Raw genomic sequence first — 23,212 nt, 5'->3', positions numbered from 1 at the left:
ATATAAAAGGGTGTGTGTCTTGTCCTTTCACTATTCATTTCACTCTCAAGCCGAGCACAACGATGGAAGAGACTAACCAGATGGAACGTTTCGTCAGAGCTTTGCGAGGGGTCATTAGAAAATTCTCTTCAGACCAGCCTACGGACTACTCTCCTTCCTTTAGAGATAAAAGTCAAGATACTTGCTATATCTGTCAGAAGAAAGGGCATTGGTCTTCAGAGTGTCCAGACCGTCAAAAAAGAACAAAAACAGGGGATAAAAAAGACAAAAGTCAAGATACCTGTTATTATTGTCAAGAAAAAGGACACTGGTCTCCAGATTGCCCAAAAAAGAAACAAGAAGAAAAGAGGAATTATTCAGAAGAAGAGAGGGATTCTTCAGAGGAAGAGAGGGATTCTTCTGAGGAAGAAAGAAGACAGGTGAAGAAAAAGAAACAAGAGAAAAAAAGAAGAAGGGAAGAAAGCGAGGAGGAAGAAGAAGAGGAAAAGAGTGTGACGGTGAAGAAATTCAAAAAACAGAGAGACTAAACAAGGAGACAGAAGAAATCAATGAACTTTTTATTAAAGTGTTGTGTTGTGAATTGTGAATTGGATTGTAAAAAATGGAGAAAAGAATAAATGAATGATATAAGGTAAGAGTCTTTGAGTTTTGATTTTAAAATAAGAAGCTACACTCACGCACTCATACACAGACACGTACTTTTTTTGAGTTATTGGCAAATTGAAATTGTATTTCTTTTCGAGAAATGTGGGTGGCCCTGAAAAGGGCCTTTTTCTTTATGGTGCAGGGGTGAGTTTAAGCAATCAATTTTAACTGCCTTAAGCCTTTGCCACGGCCAAGGCCTACTTCTGGACTGCGTAATGATGATAATGATTGAGTTGAAATCACTAAGGGTGGTACGGTAGGCTTAGTCACAGGGTTGACATGTTTGGCTCGGGAAGGTCGTATTCTCTTCGGTCGTGATAAAGAAGTCTGATACATTTGTTTCAGACTTCTTAACTCCGCTAAAATGTCCAACAGTACCGTGACCGTTTGATTTTCACCCTCTTGTTTCTTTGCTGCTACTTCTTCTTGCTGTTGTTTTTTTCTTACCTCTTCTTCTTGTTGCTGTTGCTGTAGGAGAAAAGCCTGTTCCGCTTCCTTTTGTCGTTGTATAAATTTCTCCAATTCTTCTTTCTGTCTCTGTCTAAAATTCTCCACTTGCGGTAATGAAGAAGGTAACGAAGGTTCCGGAACAAATTCTTGCGAGGAGAGAAAATCCACAAAATTCCAATTCACCTCTTCTGAAAGTAAGTCCGGGTTCCCTTGGGCGGTCTCCCCTGCTGGTGCACCCCACTGGATCGTTTTCTGAGTTTCCGTCATGTTGAATCACTGTCGCATAGATTGACTGCACACAAGCGCTAGCGAATCTATATTGACTACGTGACGTCACAGACTGCTCTCTTCGGATTGGATGCGGGCTGACTGAATTCTGTAACGCGTGTTCGGATTGGTGAATGAACTCAATCCGTTTCAATCCTTTCTGTCCCTATAAATAAGTGCCGTTCACTGCATTGATTCACCTATTCTCGGAGCCTCAACATGTGGACCGACGTTGAATCTTCAACCCTTGTGTCAACAATGATGTTCAGGACGGACATGCTCATGTATGTCCGATCCAAGTGGACCGTTGTCCACAGGACCAACAACAGCCTGTGGATAAGAAGAGTCTATATAGAGAGACAAGGTTGCCTCAAGAGGACTCTGATGTATGGCCCTGCTGTAAGACGAAGTTTGAGGACAAGAAGATGTCGCAAATGCCCTTTATGTTAAGGGCATATTAACATAAACCAAAGGCCCTTTTCAGGGCCAGCCATATTTCTCGAAAAGAGATAGCCTTTCAATTGCCTACCCTTTTTTAAAAAAAAAAATTTTTTTAAAAAAAAAATCCCAAAAGCCCAAACTCTATTCCCCATGTTAATTTCCCTTGTCGCTAGACAGACCCACACTATAGTTCCATGTTAAATTCCCCTTGTCGCTAGAGTGGCCCACGATTTTTCTCCATGTTAAATTTCCATTGTCGCTAGAGTGGCCCAGGGGGGTCTGTAATGCTAATTCCCATTGTCGCTACGGTGGCCCTATTCACTACTAGCGGGGAAACTATTATCGTTAGCTTCAGCATACATCTGAAATATAAAAGAAGAAGAAAATAAGATAGAGTCTGAGGACGATAATGATATTCCTTAAGACAAATTAATTAAAGGCCATGTTAATATTATATTTTAAACTGTGTGATTTTAGTAATCTTTAAATGGTATACAAATCAACGCATTACTTCCAACTCTGTGAAAGTAATTATTTTCATGCCATACGTGAAAATTGAATGCTATGTGAAAGTAATTATTTTCATGCCATACGTGAAAATTGAATGCTATGTGAAAGTAATTATTTTCATGCCATACGTGAAAATTGAATGCTATGTGAAAGTAATTATTTTCATGCCATACGTGAAAATTTAATGCTATGTGAAAGTAATTATTTTCATGCCATACGTGAAAATTTAATGCTATGTGAAAGTAATTATTTTCATGCCATACGTGAAAATTTAATGCTATACTCTTTTAAGCTTCACAATGTCCTTAAAGTTCTACAAAAACATGTTTTCGACGTTGGAAATATTTTATGAAATGAAAACTTTCCTTCTTTCTTGGTTCCGGCGACAATACATCTAACGCATTTAAATACAAACTAGCAATTATAAACAAGGATAGCTTTTTTTTTAAAAAGTCCCAAAAGCGCACTATTCTTGCACGACTATAATAGCTCAACTTCCTCCATCACTGATCACATTATTTTCATAGCGTAGAGTACTCAAGTGAAGCGAAAAACCAATGTCTCGAGTGCTTATTAAACCAACATCTGAAAGACCTAACAGGCAGTTAGGGGGGTAATAAAAGATAGAATTTCATAACATCTATTGCTACTGTTTTCAAGACAGTGTACACATTGTTCCCTCTTGTATTAGGATGGCAGAAAAACAAACAGCATAGACAGTATAATGATATACAACTTTCTTGTCGCCGACTTGCGACTTAAAAAAGAAACAAAAATTAAAATAAATAAGTTTCAAAATGAGATTCGTGCCTTTATAACGATATTAATTACTTCTTATAATCCGCTGAGTCAAGAAAATTTGTATGGGTCTAAATTTGAGTTGAATTGGGTTGAATATTCATCGTGTTTTTCTTGGAGAGCTTTGCATTGAAACCTGCCAGAAAGTGCGCGTCTACAAGCTTTTCCTGCGTCCATTCAACACCGTTATAAGACATTTTCTTAAGTCATCCCCAAAAATATCTTCAGTCCACAAATATTTTTCTTCTTTTTCTTCATGTAAGAGCATTCAGCAGTTTATGATAACTGATATACTTGTCTCGTTTTATTACACATTATCCCACCTTAGTTCAATAAATCCTGAGAGTTTCCTTACATCTTTACCTACTTGTTATGTATATCACAAATGTTAACAAACAGACGTAGAGGAAGTAAAAAAACAACAAGCTTCTGCGTGACCCAGAATGGAAGAACATTTTCATCTTACTATTTTCAGTAAGTAACGAACAAACACAGTATTCTATACATTTTCATACATTCACTACCCATAAAAAACCGAAATATGACATATTCTTAAGGCATATCATGAATGAGGTATCATTGCATACAAGAATTACTGTCAGGTGTACATGATGTATCTGTATTGTATTAATTATGTTTCAATATCAGAATATAGAGTCATACATGTACACGACGCTGGATGTTCATTTGATGCTATAAATAGAAAGCAAATCATTTCAATTCATGCAAAACATTACCCCATCTATTTCTATACAGTTGCCTGTCATTGTTACACGCTTATCATTACATTTTTACCATAAATATATTTTCTGTCTCGTGATTTTTTTCTTTTTCCAGTTCCATAGGAACGTGGGATTGCAAGTTATGGAAAGACAATTCTTTGAGTGAAAATCACATGAAACTTTTTACATGGGACTTTTTTGGCCAAAATAGCGCACACAGTAAAACTTTCAGCAACGTTATATCAATTCAAGCTCTGTTACGCACTGCCACATTCAGACACCAATGCGATGTAACATTCATATCAGCAAATCTAATCAGCGGGCACGAATACTCTGTAACAATCATATCGGCGAATCAAATTTGCAAGCATGAATACCGTGTAACAATCACATATCAGTAAATCAAATTTGCAATTACCTACCAGTTATGATGTACAAAGTATAGTGTTTAAAGACAGAGCGAGTATTTTTATCTGAACTATCATGCTTTGAAGTTTTCTTCAGTACTTAATATAAAAACGTCACTGCTAGCATACTTAATGATAATGTCGTGGAGGAAAAGTTAGTACAGTAAGTGCATCAGTTCGAGTATATTTACGAAGTAAAAAATAGATTTATTATTCTTCTTTACGGTTTGACAGTTTCAATCCATCAAAGTCAAACTGCTCCAGTTACGTTTCAAATTATCTTTCTATAATAGCCTCTTTGTACTTATTTCAACCATACATAACAGTAGATTGATATGCATTTTTTCTCCGTCTAGTAACGTTTCTTTCGGCGGCCCAGTCGTTATTATCGGAGTACAGCGGAACACGGTTTCTCGCCTATGGATGTTACGATGGCATAACACAATCAAACTATTCACGCCAAAGATATCAGGGTACAAACGTTATACAGATAATAGTATTATCATAAAGCGTCACCTTAAATTAAATAGCAAATGCAAGTGTGACCTCCAACATATTTGCACATCAGCTAAATATTATCCACAACAATACAACAGGCTTCAGCTTACGCAGAGGAAACAGAGACAGCAAGCCTATAAAGACAGAGACCACAAACATATCAATATAGGGATTTATAGCATATCAAAGTATGCACTACTCGCATATCAAAACAGGGACTCCTAGCATATCAAGACATGGAATCAAAGCATATCAAGGCAGGCTGTCCTAGCATACCAAGACATGGAATCAAAGCATATCAAGACAGGCTGTCCTAGCATATCAAGACAAAGAATCAAAGCATATCAAGACAGGCTGTCCTAGCATATCAAGACATGGAATCAAAGCATATCAAGGCAGGTTGTCCTAGCATATCAAGACATAGAATCAAAGCATATCAAGACAGGCTGTCCTAGCATATCAAGACAAAGAATCAAAGCATATCAAGGCAGGCTATCCTAGCATACCAAGACATGGAATCAAAGCATATCAAGGCAGGCTGTCCTAGCATATCAAGATATGATCTCATGACATATCAAGACAGGGACTCCTAGCATGTCAAGACAGAGACCCTTGACGTATCAAGATAGGGACTCCTAGCATATCAAGAAGGGACTTCTAGCATATCAAGGCAAACACTTTAGACATATAGTCATATTAAGCGAAAGTTTTAGGACCATGTTGAGGTTCGATAATTGTCAACAATGATACCATCAGTTTTCAGCTTCAGCGGTGGAAATATTGCTCAGCCATTTCTGTCGAGAAATAAAATTATATTCTAGTTGTCGGAACGCATACATTATATGGGCTTGGTGACTCACCACTTATGAAAGGCTGATTATGTTCCGAATGCAACTTACCCACGTAAGACAGAAACTTATACAATATCACGGAACACGCTTGAGACATGAATCAACATTATCCGATGGATTTATATAAATAGAAACAACTTTTGTTGTCAATAAATGACCTTCCAGCATATTAATACAGGACGCAAACACACAACGTCACCGCTACCACTGCTGCGGGTACCATGACATTCACGCGAGAGAAGAAAAAAAAAAAGGTGAATTACTTACTTGCAAACATACCCGCTTCAATCTGACAAATCTGTTTCCTGATTAAGTTACCTTACGTACCTGGCAAATACAACACCTCATTGATTTTGAGCCTACATAACTTTTGTTCTGGAACCCAGTCGCAAAAGCGCATCGTTCGTTGAGTTTGCAACTCTAACACCAATTATGCAAGCGGGTGCACTCAGATAGTACGCCATGCCCTATTTAATTTGTGATACCATATGTAATAGTATCTTGGGAATTTAAACCCTTTTTATATTTCGATCGCTACTCTACATACCATATCGGCAGAATGTGTTATAGGTGTCCGTGGATTCCTCGATTTCCGCTCTTTATTATATGTACATATATTTATATTAGATTGAAGAAACTGTAACTGATCCAACTTGTATATATTGTCTAAGTGACATCGAAAATTGAGAAGACAACTCCAATAGTACAGAATTTGTACTGAAATAAACGTGATCACCGTATATGCTGGCTTATAAGTCAAGTCCAACTGCAATTAATATAGACCCTTATTTTGTCGTCCAAACAACTGCAGAGGCCCAGATCTGTCGGCGCAGTATGCAAATTGTGTAAATACTCATCTTAGGCGGAATCAACAGTTTATATTGTATGTCTGTAAAAAATTAAAGCAATAAGAAAAGGCGCAGCACCATTTCCACAGACCCACCCACCACAAAATCAGTGTCAAGAAGATCAGAACATAGAATTCGAAACTATGGTCCATTAATAAGTAAGCTGATGTCAAAAGCTTTACCACTGTTAGAGACATAGGTGCAGCGCTAAAGTAAATTTCCCTGAGAGATGGCCTGCATTAAAGCACAAATATGAACCCCGTTGTCTTATTAGTAAGGGGTTTTCATTTGAGATAAAAGTGATCATAAAGCATGCATTCAACATGAATCAATCTTAGAAGGCTGACACTGAAGTTGAGAGTATACATAAGCAAACATTCAAATTTGAAAGGAAGAAAATCCATGGGCCAGTTTCTGCTGAAAGAACTATTGATTGCACTTTGTTATAGCTTTGAACTGTGAACGCTGGTACATCTCTCGTTCCTTAGTCCGCGCTGTTATACTAGGTTTCAAACTCTCTTAAGTTAATGAGAAAATGTATGAAAATTATTTTTGGTGTAGTATGTAAATGATTCAATTTGCTGCATTTTTGTGTGAAAATAATGCGTTTGGTTTGTATCGGTCGCTCGTTCTTATTCTTTGGCCAATAAGAAAATTACCATTCTTCGCATGAGTATTAATTACAAAAGAAGAACTATGTAGCAAACAATCTCAAAAAGAAAGAAAGAATATAAAATGAATAATTTCTTATTTTATCAGCACCTTCAGCCTTACAAGTAGCCAATGTAATCCTATAAATGAATAACCTTATATAGTAGCTATCATGAGCAGAATGGGAAAGTGCAGTTTTTATTACAAGCTTATCAAAATTTTCGGAAATAATTAGGGTTTTAAAGATCTAAAATAAAATTGACTATCGCGTGAAAGTAGATACCTAAATTTAATTCCTAAAGCACTATTTACGTATATATACTTGCTTAATTCCTAAAGCACTATTTACGTATATATACTTGCTTTTATATTCCATGAAGCACGCACGTTCTGATACCAACTGAAATCCGTCCGCTACCACACTAAAACTCTCCCCCACTTCACCATATACGGTGTCATTCCGTGTTGATTGTTTCAAATCTATATATATAATCCCTTCACTTCGGTAAGAATCTAAAACAAATTTAATAAAATATTTGGCGGTATATCAGATAATAGTTTGGCGGTATATCAGATAATGGTTTGGCGGTATATCAGATAATGGTTTGGCGGTATATCAGATAATGGTTTGGCGGTATATCAGATAATGTATACTAATGCTTACTCAAGGTAAGACAAAATTTCTTTGCTTGTCCTGCTAAAGTCATCTGTACATAAGCCACCATGGTTGTAAAAAAAATAAAAAATTCCTAGATGTAGATTTACTAACAAAGCACCCCGAGTGGCCGAGTGGTCTAAAGCGCTCACCATTACGGGTCACTGCCGTCTCACCTCTGTCTGCGTGGGTTCGAGTCTCGGGTTCGGCCTATGTGGGTAGTGAGAAAGCTTGCCAGTAGCTTTTCGTGGGTCGGTGGTTCTTTCCGGGGTTTTCCTGGGTTCTTCCTCCACCATTACTACTGGCTGCCATGTATAGCCTATATTGTGCTGAAAATGGCGCTAAACCCTACAACAACAACAACTAACAAAGCAAATTTCAGTTCAGTCATGAATGTTTTTGTTTGTTATTCAGGACTCAACCATTTTTCCGAACAAACATGACCTCTAAATGTCAATAGCGTTAATATATTGCCACAAAATACAAGCTGGATGCCACAAAATAAAAGCTGGATGCCACACAATACAAGCTGGATGCCGCAAAATACAAGCTGGGTGCCACAAAGTAAATAGCCCGACCTAAATGTTATTAATATTGTATTTTGAAATCTCTTATTTTTATCCTGATAACAGTAGTTGAATTTGGTGTTATTTTAGCGTTGCAAACGAAGCTAGCGGAAGTTTTTGTTTCCTAAACAATCTGTGCAAAAAGTGAATGAAAGTATGTTATTTTAAGCATCACCTCACACTTTTTTAGCGGCGCAACATTTCCCTAATCTGTTCTGAAACCTTTATCAAGTACACATTTGGTAATTGGAATTCCTCGCTGTCAAGGATTACACCACCTAACAAAGGTTGAGTGAACACATTATTTCATGTACGCTATATTTAGACACAATATACAACGAGAGTTCATGGACGGCATACTACAACAATATCAACAACATAAATTGTTGTATTTTCATTTTGAAATAATTGTTTATGTGTTTAGAGCATATAATAAACTCATCATCAGTACAATAACTTCATCTGGGTGTTTGTATGGAGTCTCGTTTGATAATGGAACTAAATCAGATGACGCTCGACCCTTCCGGTTTTGCAAAATGTTATTCTGGTTCGGTATCTAATATGACGAGACACACAAAATACGGTACAGATAACACACACACACACACACACACACGCACGCACGCACGCACGCACACGCACGTACGCACGCACGCGCGCGCATGTGTGTAATATTTATTTATATATTACTGTTTCGTGTTAGAACATGTTAAGATTTTTTCACATTACCACCTCAATTGAATTTCTTAAGAGAGATACAATATCGGTTTTTTTCCTTTTTTAATGTCTTTATGTTTTCTCAGCCTCAGATATATGTGCAAGTATCTGTGGAATTTGAAAATAACATCTATACGACTTCTTTTTAACATGCAAGAAAAAAGCAAATAACAACACAAAGCGATGGGAGAGGAAAAGAGACAGAGACCAATGTCGAACATTTTGCAACTTGAAAAGATAAAATAATTCATGCATGCTATTTTCTTTTTATCTTAATCTGAGCTTGTTTGAAAAGAATTCATGTAACACAATCTACCGAGTGCGTGTTACAGGAATGGTAGAAGGGTTAGGAACATCGAGTCAATCCATGTGTTTAACTTGTCTTTTATGCCGATTGCACAGCATTATCGCAAATGAATGAAAGAGATGAATAAAACTATGTAAATACAAATAAGGTATGTTCGGCACAATCATACAGCAAAAATAAATAATCTGTACACATGTATTGGAAGTAGATTAAATTCAATTTTGCTGCTAACTTATTAAAAGTTTTATTCAGGTAATTCAGGCGACCGGTCCATCATATAAAGACATATAGAAGTGTTTCTAGCATCGTAACACCAGTTACATAGTACAATATTAATTACTGTGTTACTGCAGATTGGTTGCATTGTTTGTAGTGGCCTAGTGGCTGGAGCTTCCGCCTCGGATGCGGAAGGTCGTGGGTTCTATCCCCGGCCGAGTCATACCAAAGACTTACAAAAATGGTACTAATAGCTTCCTCACTTGGCGCTCAACATTACGAGGTTAGTGTTAGGACTGGTCGGCCTGGTGTCAGGTTAATGTGACTGGGTGGGACATCACGATACATGTCTGCGACATGATGCCCCATTGCTAGACATCACTAAAAACTGCCACACTGCAGACATCGTAGCGATATGACTGAAAAATTGGTAAATCTACGTTAAAAATCCAAATCACACACACACACACACACACACACACACACACGCACACACACACACACTCATTGTTTGTAAAATGTGATGAAACAATTTCGACACAATGAAAAACATCTAGAATATTGCTAGAAACAATGAATATCATATGGACTATATTTTTACAATGAATAACAACACATAGATTATTTCTTGACACTGAATAACATATGGACTATTTCATAACAATAATAACACATGGATTATTTATTGATACTGAATAACATATGGAATATTGCTTGACACAATGAATAACACATGGATTATTCCTTGACAATGAATAACATATGGACTATTGCTTAACACAATTAACAACACATGGACTATTTCTTGACAATGAATAGCATATGGACTATTGCTTGACACAATGAATAACATGTGGACTATTGCGTGACACAATGAATAACATATGGACTATTTCCTGACAATGAATAACATATGGCTATTGCTTGACGTAATTTTATAAAATTTCTCTTTACCTACCTCATTATATACTAGGAATACTGTAAATTTTTCTCTCTCACATCAGAGTTTTTTTTTAGACAGATCATTAATGAATGAAACACATTCAATTATCAAATATCCATTCTCAGAAAAATGTTCACAATAACGCTTATCACGTGGTATATACATATGTCTTCCAATCTCAATCTTCAGCTCATGACTGGAACTCTGAAATGTACGTATGTCATACAGCAGGTAAATCAAATTTTTTCTACATTTAACTTTGTTATATTGATAATATACATAATATTTTGTACATTCTACTGTATTGCCATACCATGGTTGCAACACCCCATGAAGTCCTTCAGTCTTTTGGAAAATAGACCCTGCCGTCTGATATCGGATCATGACCCCATTAGCTTGTGTGGGGGTGTGCGGTTGTCTAGGGGTGGGGTTCTTCTTATAGACTTTAACGAATTATGAGAAGTTCCCCTGGTCCTTATTCAGAAGGTTAATTCTGGACACTATATTATTTATTGACTAAATATATTTATGGCTACGAGCCCCCAGTCAGCAATGCCGACAGTTAAATTAAAAGAAATACAAAGATGAAATTTAAACAATAACAATTTAATAAATGAAATTTAAAAGAATTTAAAGTAATCAATGTCTCTCTTTCACCCAATGATCCCTTTGATCATCATTTGAGTTCACAGTGTGAGGAGATTTTTCCCTTCTTGAGTGCTACTCATCTAAATCTCTTCGTTCCCTTGTCTTTCTCTCCTTTCGTGATCTCCACTTCCGCTTCCTCTTCTATAATCCTTGTTCCTTGCCGTTATCTTGACTTCCGGTTCCTCTTCTAGTATCCGGAACCCTTGACGATATCCCTTGAGGTCACCCGAAATTCACTCGGTATCTCTCACCGTCACCCGAAATTCTCTGAACTTCTCTCGTCCCCCGAAATTCTCTGAAATTCTTTCGTCCCCCGAAAGCTTCCTGTTGAAAGGTATAATGCATTAGCATAGGGTTATAAAAATCTTCCCTCACACTACGTCACTGAACTGAACCATCAGTTTAAGGCGGGACATTTGGGTCGCGCATGCGCACACATCGAAATTCCCATACACTTCCGCCGCTTACAAAAATGGCGCCATAACACAATCACACAAAGGATTCAAATATCTACATACTGAGCCCTATCAGTATATACATACAAAATATTTCAAATATGATTGTACTAAAATATTACTACGATTAGTAATATGACTATCTATATATTTATATATATTTATATATATTTCCTACACAAGCGTACCAAATCCACAATATTCACATTCAAATGGTGATAAACGGCAATCCGTTACTCAATGGCAAAATCTATCATTACGTAAACAAATTTCTTGTCTACCAAAATATAACTACGCAAAGAATTACAATATTAATTCTTATAGCGGCTAGCGAGCAATACAATTCTTCACAAATACAAATCGTCCTTTCAAAAGGGCGTAAACGTAATAATCCACGAAATAATATGCACACATATTACTAGCGAAAGAAGAGAACATTTTCGCCTCACAAAATAAGGTGTACATAGTAACATTATGAATAATGATGCAACGAATCAACATCGTAATCAATCGTAAACAAAAGTACTAGCTAAAGTCATGAAAAAAATGCAAACTATTAAGGTCATAATTAACTATTCATACTTCAATACAAGTAAAATGTATACATACGACAAATTCTCTTCAATTAACAGCAGTCGTATCAAGCAGAATCAACGTAACATCAAACTTACCTGATCGAAGCTATTTCATGAATTTCCTAAATTCCGCCAATTTTTACGAATGGCTAACGGAGTGTGTGTCACTGCGACTCTTAAACACCAACTGACGAATTTCAGGCTTGTACAAGTCTTATGTCAATTTCTCGAATCAAGTCCCACCTACAACGCATCCCGATTGGATGGCGACGGACTCTGGTCATTTGATCGAACTGTCAATCATAAAAATGTCAGTCTGTGTGTCCCCATGTACTGTCCAGCCTACCATTGTCGGCTTCCGGCTCTTTGAAGTTGTCTACGTCACGTGTTCCCATGTACAAAGATTCCCGCCAGATTTCCACTCAAGAGCTCAAACAAAGACTGGGTTACGTAAGAGGATTAGCCAACTTAGGCACTTGGAAAAACAAAGCTTACCTGGCTCCACTTACAGACTTATAAATACATGTATAATACAAGGGGTTGGGGTAAAACATCACATCCCCCCACGCTTGAGAATAAAATCAGGATTTTATTCACTCAAACTAAAAAAGCAAAAGTGTTACACGATATAAGGAACAAAATCAGCAAAATGAACTAAATGCTAAACTGAGTATGAACACGAAAATATAACAAATGATCTATATCATTTCGGCGCTTCTACTCATGAAATCTGCGCCTACGTTTTCAGATCCTTTCACGTATCTGATCTGCATCTGGTACTGCTGTAAAAACAGCGACCATCGCATCAATCGACCATTGGACAACTTTGCCTGCGCCAGATAGGCGAGTGGTTGGTGGTCGGTCTCCAATATGAACTTACGTCCATATAGGTATCGCTCGAACCGTGATATGCCGAACACGATTCCAAGACATTCCCTCTCCGATACTGAGTAATTCTTCTCGGCAGCAGACAACTTCCGGCTGCCGTATGCGACAGGAAAAAGCGTCTTGTCATGCTCCTGGAGCAGTACTGCTCCCAGTCCCGTGTCGCATGCATCGGTGCGCAGAACGAATTCTTTATCCAAGTCCGGTAGACGAACAACTGCGTCGGATGTAAGTCTATCCTTTAGCGTTTGGAATGCGTGCTCACACGCATCTGTCCAAACGAACTTACTCGGGGTCCGTTTCTTGGTTAGGTCAGACAACGGGCCCGCAATCGCGCTGAAATTAGCGACATACCTCCGGTAATATCCGGCCAGTCCCAGGAATGACCTCACTTCCGTTTTCGTGGTGGGGCGTGCGGCGTTTCTCAACTGCTCCACCTTCGACTTCTCTGGAGACAGCGTGCCTTGGCTCAGGGTATGTCCTAAATAGTCTAATGTCCTGAAACCAAGGTGACATTTGGAAGGGCGGGCTGTCAAGCCCTCCTGACGTAGCCGCTCCAAAACGTCAGCTAACAGAGCGAGGTGTTCACCCCATGTCTCTGTAGCTAACAAGAGGTCATCCATGAAGTTGTGGACACCCCTATCGCGCAAGGGCTCCAACAACTTCCGCATCATTCTGGTAAAGACGCTGGGCGCGTTTTGTACCCCGAACGGCATCACCAACCATTGGTATGTCCCGTCGGGAGTAGCAAAAGCAAGCTTCGGTCGGTCTTCTTTCCTTACCGGAATTTGCCAATACCCCTTGGACAAATCCAGTTTGGAAAAATATTTCGCTTTCGAGACCGAAGCGAAGATATGTTCGGGGTCAGGTAGCATTTCAACTTGAAATTCTGTCACCTGATTCAGCTTCCGGTAGTCGACGCAGAACCGATGGGTGCCGTCCTTCTTCTGCACTAAGACTACTGGTGAGCTGTACGGAGACTCGGCAGGTTCGATTACTCCCAGAGCAATCATCTGCTCGATTTCTTCCCTTACAACTTGTCGTTTCGCGTGGGGCAAGGGGTAGGGTTTACGCTGAACTGGTCGGTCGTCCACCATCTTTAACCCGAACTCGACAAGCGTCGTCCTCCCGGGTTTTTCGGTTAGCACGTCGGAATATCCGGCCAGCAAGGTCTCTATCTCGTTCCGCTGCCCTTCAGTTAACATGGGGTCACACTCCACGTCCGACGGAGTCTCGGCCCTCGTTAATGGACAGCTCGGGACAGTGTTAGCACCTTCCGTATCGCCTTCGATATCCTCGGTGACTATCGCTGCGACAACAAAATCGCTGGCGGTCTCCCTTTCCCGGTACCTCTTGAGCAAATTGGCATGGTACAATTTCTCTTTCGTCGGTAGCTGTATCCGGTAGGTTTGACCTCCGACCTTCTTGGTGACGACGTATGGACCCCTCCAGGAAACTTGCAACTTGTTGTGTTCCTGGGGCAACAACAACAACACTTTGTCCCCTACTTCAAACTGACGTGGTTTTGCGCGCTTATTGTAATTTTTCGCCTGTTGCGCCTTAGCTCGTTTGAGGTTTTCTTGCGCGAGAGAACAAACCTCTTCCAGTTTGTTGCGCAAGTCCGCGACGTATTGGTAGGTAGTGCGTACTTCCTCTACAGCGTGGTCGTCTGTCCACAGCTGTCTCAGTACGGCGATTGGGCCGCGAACGGTTCTCCCGTACAAGAGTTCAAAGGGAGAGAACCCCAAACTCGCTTGCGGTACTTCCCGGTATGCAAAAAGCATGGCCGGAATATACCGGTCCCAATCCTTGGGGCGGCCTTCGCACAATTTCTTGAGCGTGTTTTTCAAGGTCCCATTAAACCGTTCGACCAATCCGTTACATTGGGGGTGATACGGTGTAGTCGTGAGGTGTTTAATCGACATGAGGCGATTCACCTCCGCCATCACACGACTCATAAATTGTGTTCCTTGATCGGTCAAGATCTCGTCGGGCACTCCGACTCTTGACCAGATCGCAAACAGAGCTTCCGCGACGGTTTCCGTGTCAATGTTACGCAACGCAACGGCCTCCGGATAGCGTGTAGCATAATCGACAACCGTTAAAATATATCGATTTCCGTGCGCAGACGCGGGTTTTATCGGTCCGATTAAATCCATGGCAACACGTCTAAATGGTTCATCGATAAGGGGCGTACTCCCCAAAGGGATGGGTCGCTGATCCGTTTTCGGTGCCATTCTCTGGCATTTGTCACAGGAGAGACAGAACCGTTTTACGTCTCCCTGGACCCCTGGCCAGTAAAACTCTTTTACAAGACGGTCACGCGTCTTAGCAATTCCCATGTGTCCACCCATGAGACTCTCGTGTGCAAGTTTCAGTACTTCGCAACGCTTTTCCTTTGGCACGACGACTTGCTTGAAGTGTTCGTTGTGTTTCCTGGCGTGGCGATACAAGATTCCCTTCTTGTAGACAAACTTCACCGCGCCGTTCGGAGTTTCCCTTTCTGTTCCCGCTTCTGCGTGTTTGTGCAACTGCGCCAGAGTTGCGTCCTCCTGTTGCAGCTTCCTTAACTCCGCTGGAATAACATTACTAACCGGTGTCGATGTAACTTGGATTGGCTTTTGTTTCGGCTGTCGACTCATGGCCCTGGTTTCAACAGCACTCACTGGCATAGGTGTGCAGGTTTCGGGGTTCGGCTGGGGTAACACATAACGGCAACCCAATATGACGTCATGTGATAGCCCCTCCAAGCAAGCAGCTTCAATTTTCCCCTTCACGTATGGTGAATCGAGGTCAATGACAGCTACTGGTAATGAGTCACGCGCGCAGTTCGCGTACTGAACTTCTATTACCTCCCCTGTATAGTCCTCCGGCTTGACATATTTCTTGTCGACAAGCGCGGGGACGCTGCACCCAGTGTCATACAAGATGGTGGCGCCTTCACCATTGACAGTTGCGGCCGCAAGGTTGGCTGGGTTGCGACTCGCTTCCGGCACACATTCCTTCTTAGCTACGACATTCACCTGGGTCTGCCTGCCCTTGGGACAGTCCCTGGCAAAATGCCCCAGGCGCTTGCAATTAAAACATGTCGGCGGCCCTCGCCGACTTGCAAGTCCTGGTTTCGTGGGTGAGGCCTGTCCAGGTCGATAGGCGGCAGCCCTACCTGTAGGTGCCCCTCCGACCTTCCCGTCGCCCTGACGGTTACGGACAGCCGGCTCAACCTCCCCCATACGACGCGACTCAGAGGGTCGGGGTCGGTCAGCAACCCCGGAACCTCCACTCTTCGAGTGCGCCTGCTCGTATCGCTCCGCCATGTTAGCGATCTCTTCGAGCGTCCGGTGTTCTCTTTCTGCTAAGAAAACTGTCAACTCGCGACGGTAAGTACCCAGGACATGTTCCTTGAGTATTACCTCGCGTAGCCCTTCGTACGTGCGTTCGACTTCGGCCATTTTCATCCACTTCTCAAATAAACCTCGAACACGGTTGTGGAATTGAGAGTGGGTCTCTGTTACCTTTTTCACCGAGTCCCGGAAAAGTTTCCGGTAAGTCTCGGCGGTCAGCCGATAATGGCAGAGAAGCGCCTTCTTGAGGGCAGTGTAGTCATCAGCCTCTTCTGCAGTTAAGCCGTGGTAGACTTCCCGAGCTGCACCTTGCAAAAAGGCTGAGACATTAATGGCCCAGTGCTGTTCAGGGACCTGATGAGCGCGTGCGAGTTTCTCAAACTGGACGAGAAAATCGTCAATAGCCTCCTCCCTATCATTGAAGCGTGACATGTTGATCTGGACTATCCGGTGGTCGATGGAAGGTCGGCCGGTTGTTCCAGAGCTTGTACTGGCGTCGTCCCGTCCGTTGGTCCTAGCTTCAACTCTGACCTTTTCCATCTCCAGAGTGTGAGCGAGTCTGGCTAGCTCCAGCTCTTTCTGGGCGTCTCGGTCCGCTGCTATCTTGGCTAACTCTTGGTCCGCTGCTATCTTGGCTAACTCTTGGTCCGCTGCTATCTTGGCTAACTCTTGGTCCGCTGCTATCTTGGCTAGTTCTCTCTGGGCTTCTCGGTCCGCGGCTATCTTGGCTAACTCTTGGTCCGCTGCTATCTTGGCTAGTTCTCTCTGGGCTTCTCTTTCCGCTGCTTTTTCGGCCTTCCATTCCTTGATCCTTTCTTCTATAAAGGTTGCCAGGCGATCTCCCTCGTATCCAAGATCTTCCGACCCAATGGCGCGGTATTCCTTTATCATTTGTCGTTCGGTAGCCATTATACTAATGTAAAGTGATACCTTGTCTCAAAATTCAAACAATATACAGATATTTGTAATACCAGTTTAAATACTTACCTGTCGACAACAACTAGTTTCGTTCAGGTAAGATATTTGTTCGATATCTGCTTCACACGTACTGCTATGAATGGAAGATCTACAAAGCCTGCACATATGACAATAAAAATACAAGATGAGAAAATCACAAAATTTCAAATACAAAGAATGGAAAATATCTCACACTGTTCACTAATACTTCTACCAATAACTTTAAGTCCCAAAATAATATATATGTCTAATTCATATCCCGGACGAAGCGCCCACTGTGGGGGTGTGCGGTTGTCTAGGGGTGGGGTTCTTCTTATAGACTTTAACGAATTATGAGAAGTTCCCCTGGTCCTTATTCAGAAGGTTAATTCTGGACACTATATTATTTATTGACTAAATATATTTATGGCTACGAGCCCCCAGTCAGCAATGCCGACAGTTAAATTAAAAGAAATACAAAGATGAAATTTAAACAATAACAATTTAATAAATGAAATTTAAAAGAATTTAAAGTAATCAATGTCTCTCTTTCACCCAATGATCCCTTTGATCATCATTTGAGTTCACAGTGTGAGGAGATTTTTCCCTTCTTGAGTGCTACTCATCTAAATCTCTTCGTTCCCTTGTCTTTCTCTCCTTTCGTGATCTCCACTTCCGCTTCCTCTTCTATAATCCTTGTTCCTTGCCGTTATCTTGACTTCCGGTTCCTCTTCTAGTATCCGGAACCCTTGACGATATCCCTTGAGGTCACCCGAAATTCACTCGGTATCTCTCACCGTCACCCGAAATTCTCTGAACTTCTCTCGTCCCCCGAAATTCTCTGAAATTCTTTCGTCCCCCGAAAGCTTCCTGTTGAAAGGTATAATGCATTAGCATAGGGTTATAAAAATCTTCCCTCACACTACGTCACTGAACTGAACCATCAGTTTAAGGCGGGACATTTGGGTCGCGCATGCGCACACATCGAAATTCCCATACACTTCCGCCGCTTACAAAAATGGCGCCATAACACAATCACACAAAGGATTCAAATATCTACATACTGAGCCCTATCAGTATATACATACAAAATATTTCAAATATGATTGTACTAAAATATTACTACGATTAGTAATATGACTATCTATATATTTATATATATTTATATATATTTCCTACACAAGCGTACCAAATCCACAATATTCACATTCAAATGGTGATAAACGGCAATCCGTTACTCAATGGCAAAATCTATCATTACGTAAACAAATTTCTTGTCTACCAAAATATAACTACGCAAAGAATTACAATATTAATTCTTATAGCGGCTAGCGAGCAATACAATTCTTCACAAATACAAATCGTCCTTTCAAAAGGGCGTAAACGTAATAATCCACGAAATAATATGCACACATATTACTAGCGAAAGAAGAGAACATTTTCGCCTCACAAAATAAGGTGTACATAGTAACATTATGAATAATGATGCAACGAATCAACATCGTAATCAATCGTAAACAAAAGTACTAGCTAAAGTCATGAAAAAAATGCAAACTATTAAGGTCATAATTAACTATTCATACTTCAATACAAGTAAAATGTATACATACGACAAATTCTCTTCAATTAACAGCAGTCGTATCAAGCAGAATCAACGTAACATCAAACTTACCTGATCGAAGCTATTTCATGAATTTCCTAAATTCCGCCAATTTTTACGAATGGCTAACGGAGTGTGTGTCACTGCGACTCTTAAACACCAACTGACGAATTTCAGGCTTGTACAAGTCTTATGTCAATTTCTCGAATCAAGTCCCACCTACAACGCATCCCGATTGGATGGCGACGGACTCTGGTCATTTGATCGAACTGTCAATCATAAAAATGTCAGTCTGTGTGTCCCCATGTACTGTCCAGCCTACCATTGTCGGCTTCCGGCTCTTTGAAGTTGTCTACGTCACGTGTTCCCATGTACAAAGATTCCCGCCAGATTTCCACTCAAGAGCTCAAACAAAGACTGGGTTACGTAAGAGGATTAGCCAACTTAGGCACTTGGAAAAACAAAGCTTACCTGGCTCCACTTACAGACTTATAAATACATGTATAATACAAGGGGTTGGGGTAAAACATCACAGCTTGGGTCTAGGGCACCGTGAAATATCTTCCTCCTAAAAAAAGGCTGTCCCCTGTCATTGTACATTTAAGAGTACCCCATGTTGTTTGATTGCTTTTTCTTTCTCCCTAAATGTCTATGTATACGTTTGACAATATAACTCGTTGCGACTGTATGCACATTAGCGATACATAAAATGTCTTTAAAATCGGTAAAAGGATGCACAAATGTTAAATCAGTTAAAAATAATAAAATCAGTTACCTATAGGAATTTACATGTATAATAGCGTTAATTTAAATCAAATTCATCATAAACCATACATACATTCCCAGTCACTGCTGGTTTCAACACAAATATGCGCACTGAAGTCAACTTGCAAGAATTGTAACGAAATTCATCAAAGGTCATTTACATTTAATTGCTCATCAGCAGTCAGTCTGGTGAAAATCTGTAACGTGATGAATGATCCCTGGGTTATTTGAATGGCATATTTAAACACGTCAGCCTTTTCAAACATTGTTTGGAATTTCATTCATTTGCCTGTGAGCAAAGTGACACTCGAATAGCAAACAGAATACACAAACAATATTTAAAATGTGCTAAAACATGCAACTGTAGAAAAAAATGACATGACAGAAAAAATATATATCTATATGAAATCGCGTGCGCATGTAACTTCTGACTTAATTCCATGTGTGGATAGGTTGAATCCACTGTAGAAACTATGTTTTTCGGTCAGCACTAAGTTTGCGGTGATTGTCTTTTTCCTCAAAGGCCTGGACAAACTACGACTGAACCTTTTCTCGCTCTAGCCATGCTGTGTTCTTTACATTATTTTTGTACCAAACAAAATACCTCTTTTTATGATCTCTCACCTTTGACACTCGTATAAAAAAGGTCAAGTATTTGCAGACTTTCTTCTTCTGGCTCTTCATGGTTGTCTTCGATCGCAGTGCCAGTGTCATATTGATTTTTTATTGTCGCTGGGTGCCTCTGGAATCCATGCAGGATCTAGTAGGAAAACATCAGGGTCTATAAACAGTTTCATTGGATTTGCGTGTACAATTTGTTTAGTTTATTTATTGTCACAGTATTAATCTGATAGTTCATTGGTGATGTTTCCGCAATTATTCCATATGGGTCACTCCACAAATGAAACAAAGTTGTAGAGATGCTCGGCTTACTGGCTGGTGAATATACAACACATTTACCGCCTACCTTGTTTCAGGTTGTTCGGCATATTGGTCCGTTGAAAGTTTCTGTTTTTGTTCAGCTAATTCTATATGTTGTTTGACTCGAGTAAATGTTTCTTGGAATATTGTTAGAACATCTGTCTCGTAATCATCTATATCTGAATATGTTGTGTCGGCTCCTCCAATGCCACATCGATAGGCAGACTAGCGTCCAGACCAAACATCATAAATGCGATTGTTAAAGGCAAACAGGACGTAATGAATTCGTCCCATGCTCTCTGACATGAATATGGAAATAATATTGGTCAGTGTGGCATTAAATTGCTCCAGAGGCCATCAGTATATGGGTGATAAGCTGCAGCCGACACCTTTGTGGTATTCACCAATGCACATATATCATTCAATAGTCCACCAGTTACATTTTCCCACGGTCTGTTTACAAGAGACCGGCTGGCTCCACGGTGTCACATAATCATCATCATTGTCGTCGTCGTCATCGTCATCGACATCATCATCAGCGTCGTCGTCGTCATCGTCATCATCATCATCATCATCATCATCATCATCAGTCCCGTAGTCTAGTAGACCGTTGGGGCACCGCACAAGACCGAACAACCAGCTTCATCCATTCCTCTCGATTTTCCCTCTTTCTCAGTGAGCCGCTCAATGTCAAACCCGTCCACTCTCGAATGTTATCTTCCCACTTCTTTCTTTGGCTATCGCTCTCTTTCTTCTTCCTTGTACAGTGCCTTGCAGGATTGTCTTGGCAAGTCCTGATGATCGTGAGACATGACCATACCACTGCAGTCTACGTTTTTTGACTGTGAACAGGAGGTCATCGTGAGTCCCAATGACTTGTCTTATCCATTGCCGTATTTCTTCGTTGGTGACATTGTCTTTGTATTTGACGCCGAGGATCTTTCGGAAACATATACTATGTTCCACAAAAAGTATTGTGGTTATGTTTGCATCAGCATACCTTACGGCATTTCTCGTCAGATAGTCTGTAAACACCAACGGGATTTTCTGATACTCCTTCTTGAGAAGTAAAGTCTGCAATTGCACATACAAAGCAAACCGCGAGAAAGTCAACAGGAAGAAAGGCTCCTCGAAAACAATTGGCAACCATGGCTGCGCGTAAGAGCGCACAATAAGAGGAAAGGTAAATTAGTATTGCATTTCACCTTAAATTTTTCACATTCATTTTTGTTTGTTAGATCATTGTTGTGGTCTTTTTTATTTAATTATCTTTTTTATCAATTTAAATTTCCTTGCTTTTTCATTTGTTGCAATTTATAGCAGTCTGTAATTTTTCGCTTCAGAATGCTTTGGCTTATTTAATGTTTCGTATGTTTTCAAATAGTACATTGTCTTACCCAGTGGCGTGAGACATAGTGAGCAAAAATCACATCGCTCAGTGAGCTTAATTTATTTGATTGTTAGATCACCGTTGTGGTCTTTTTTCATTTAGTTATCTTTTTCATTAATTTAATTTTCCTTGCTTTTTCATTTGTTGCAATTTGTAGCAGTCTGTAATTTTTTCGCTGCAGAATGCTTTGGCTTATTTAATATTTCGAGTGTATTCAAACAGTAAAATAGTACACGGTCTTACGCAGTGGCGTGAGACATAGTGAGCGAAAATAACATAGCTTAGTGAGTTTAATTTATAAGTATTTTACTCTCCCACAACAAGTAACATAGCTCTAGGTACAAAGACATTGTACAAAGGAGCAAGGTTAGAGCAGGACTTTGAAGTAAGAATAGAGAAAGGGAATGGTAGAGACATACTAGTGGCCTCCAACCCCAAAGGGTGTCAATTGTTAGATTTTGGGGCAGTAAATGACTGTCCCCGACAGTCTGACATCATCACAGCTTTCAAAGCAAAAGAAATCTCTATCGATAAAATCGAGGGAATACAAAACGGGGGACGGAATAGATTTTTCATATATCCGAGAGATTTTGATACCCTTGACTGATAGAGGCCACTCAAACAGAGGTGAGGAGGTCAACATCCTGTGTGTCAGATGCACCTCCTATCACTAGAGGGGTAGAGCCCAAGACAAGGGATGTAATGATCTCGGGACTCCCCCTCGAGGTAGACACTGAAGTATAGGTAGAAAAGATATTACACAAATTTAATATCAAAATACAAAGCCAAAAAATGCCAACAGTATAGGACTGTAAAGAAATTAAAACAGGCATTAGAATTATCAGGGTGGCAAAACAAGATGCAACAAAAATACCAACCTTTTTTTGTACTCGGATTGTTGGTAAAATCATGGTACAATGGTTGCGAACAGGAAAGACCATGCTCAAGATGCAGAATGGTTGGGCATACACCCAAGGATTGTAAGAATCAAGTTGCACAAAAAACATATGCAAGCGCCGCTGCGACCAAAGAAAATCCAGTTGATGAGGAAAGGGCAAGGGATCTAGATCTAGAGATCCAAAATAAGGTCGAAAATGACCAGATTTTCTCTCAATCAAAAGACTGTAATAATCACACCATCTGTGAATGATAACACTGGATGAAATAATACACAGGCAATGAACATAACAGGAGGCAAAAACTT

Source organism: Sinohyriopsis cumingii, chromosome 17, assembly GCF_028554795.1.
Source record: "Sinohyriopsis cumingii isolate HCF-2022 chromosome 17, ASM2855479v2, whole genome shotgun sequence".
Taxonomy (NCBI): Eukaryota; Metazoa; Mollusca; class Bivalvia; order Unionida; family Unionidae; genus Sinohyriopsis; species Sinohyriopsis cumingii.
The sequence above is the reverse complement of the archived record's forward strand: the minus strand, read 5'-3'. Positions refer to the sequence as shown.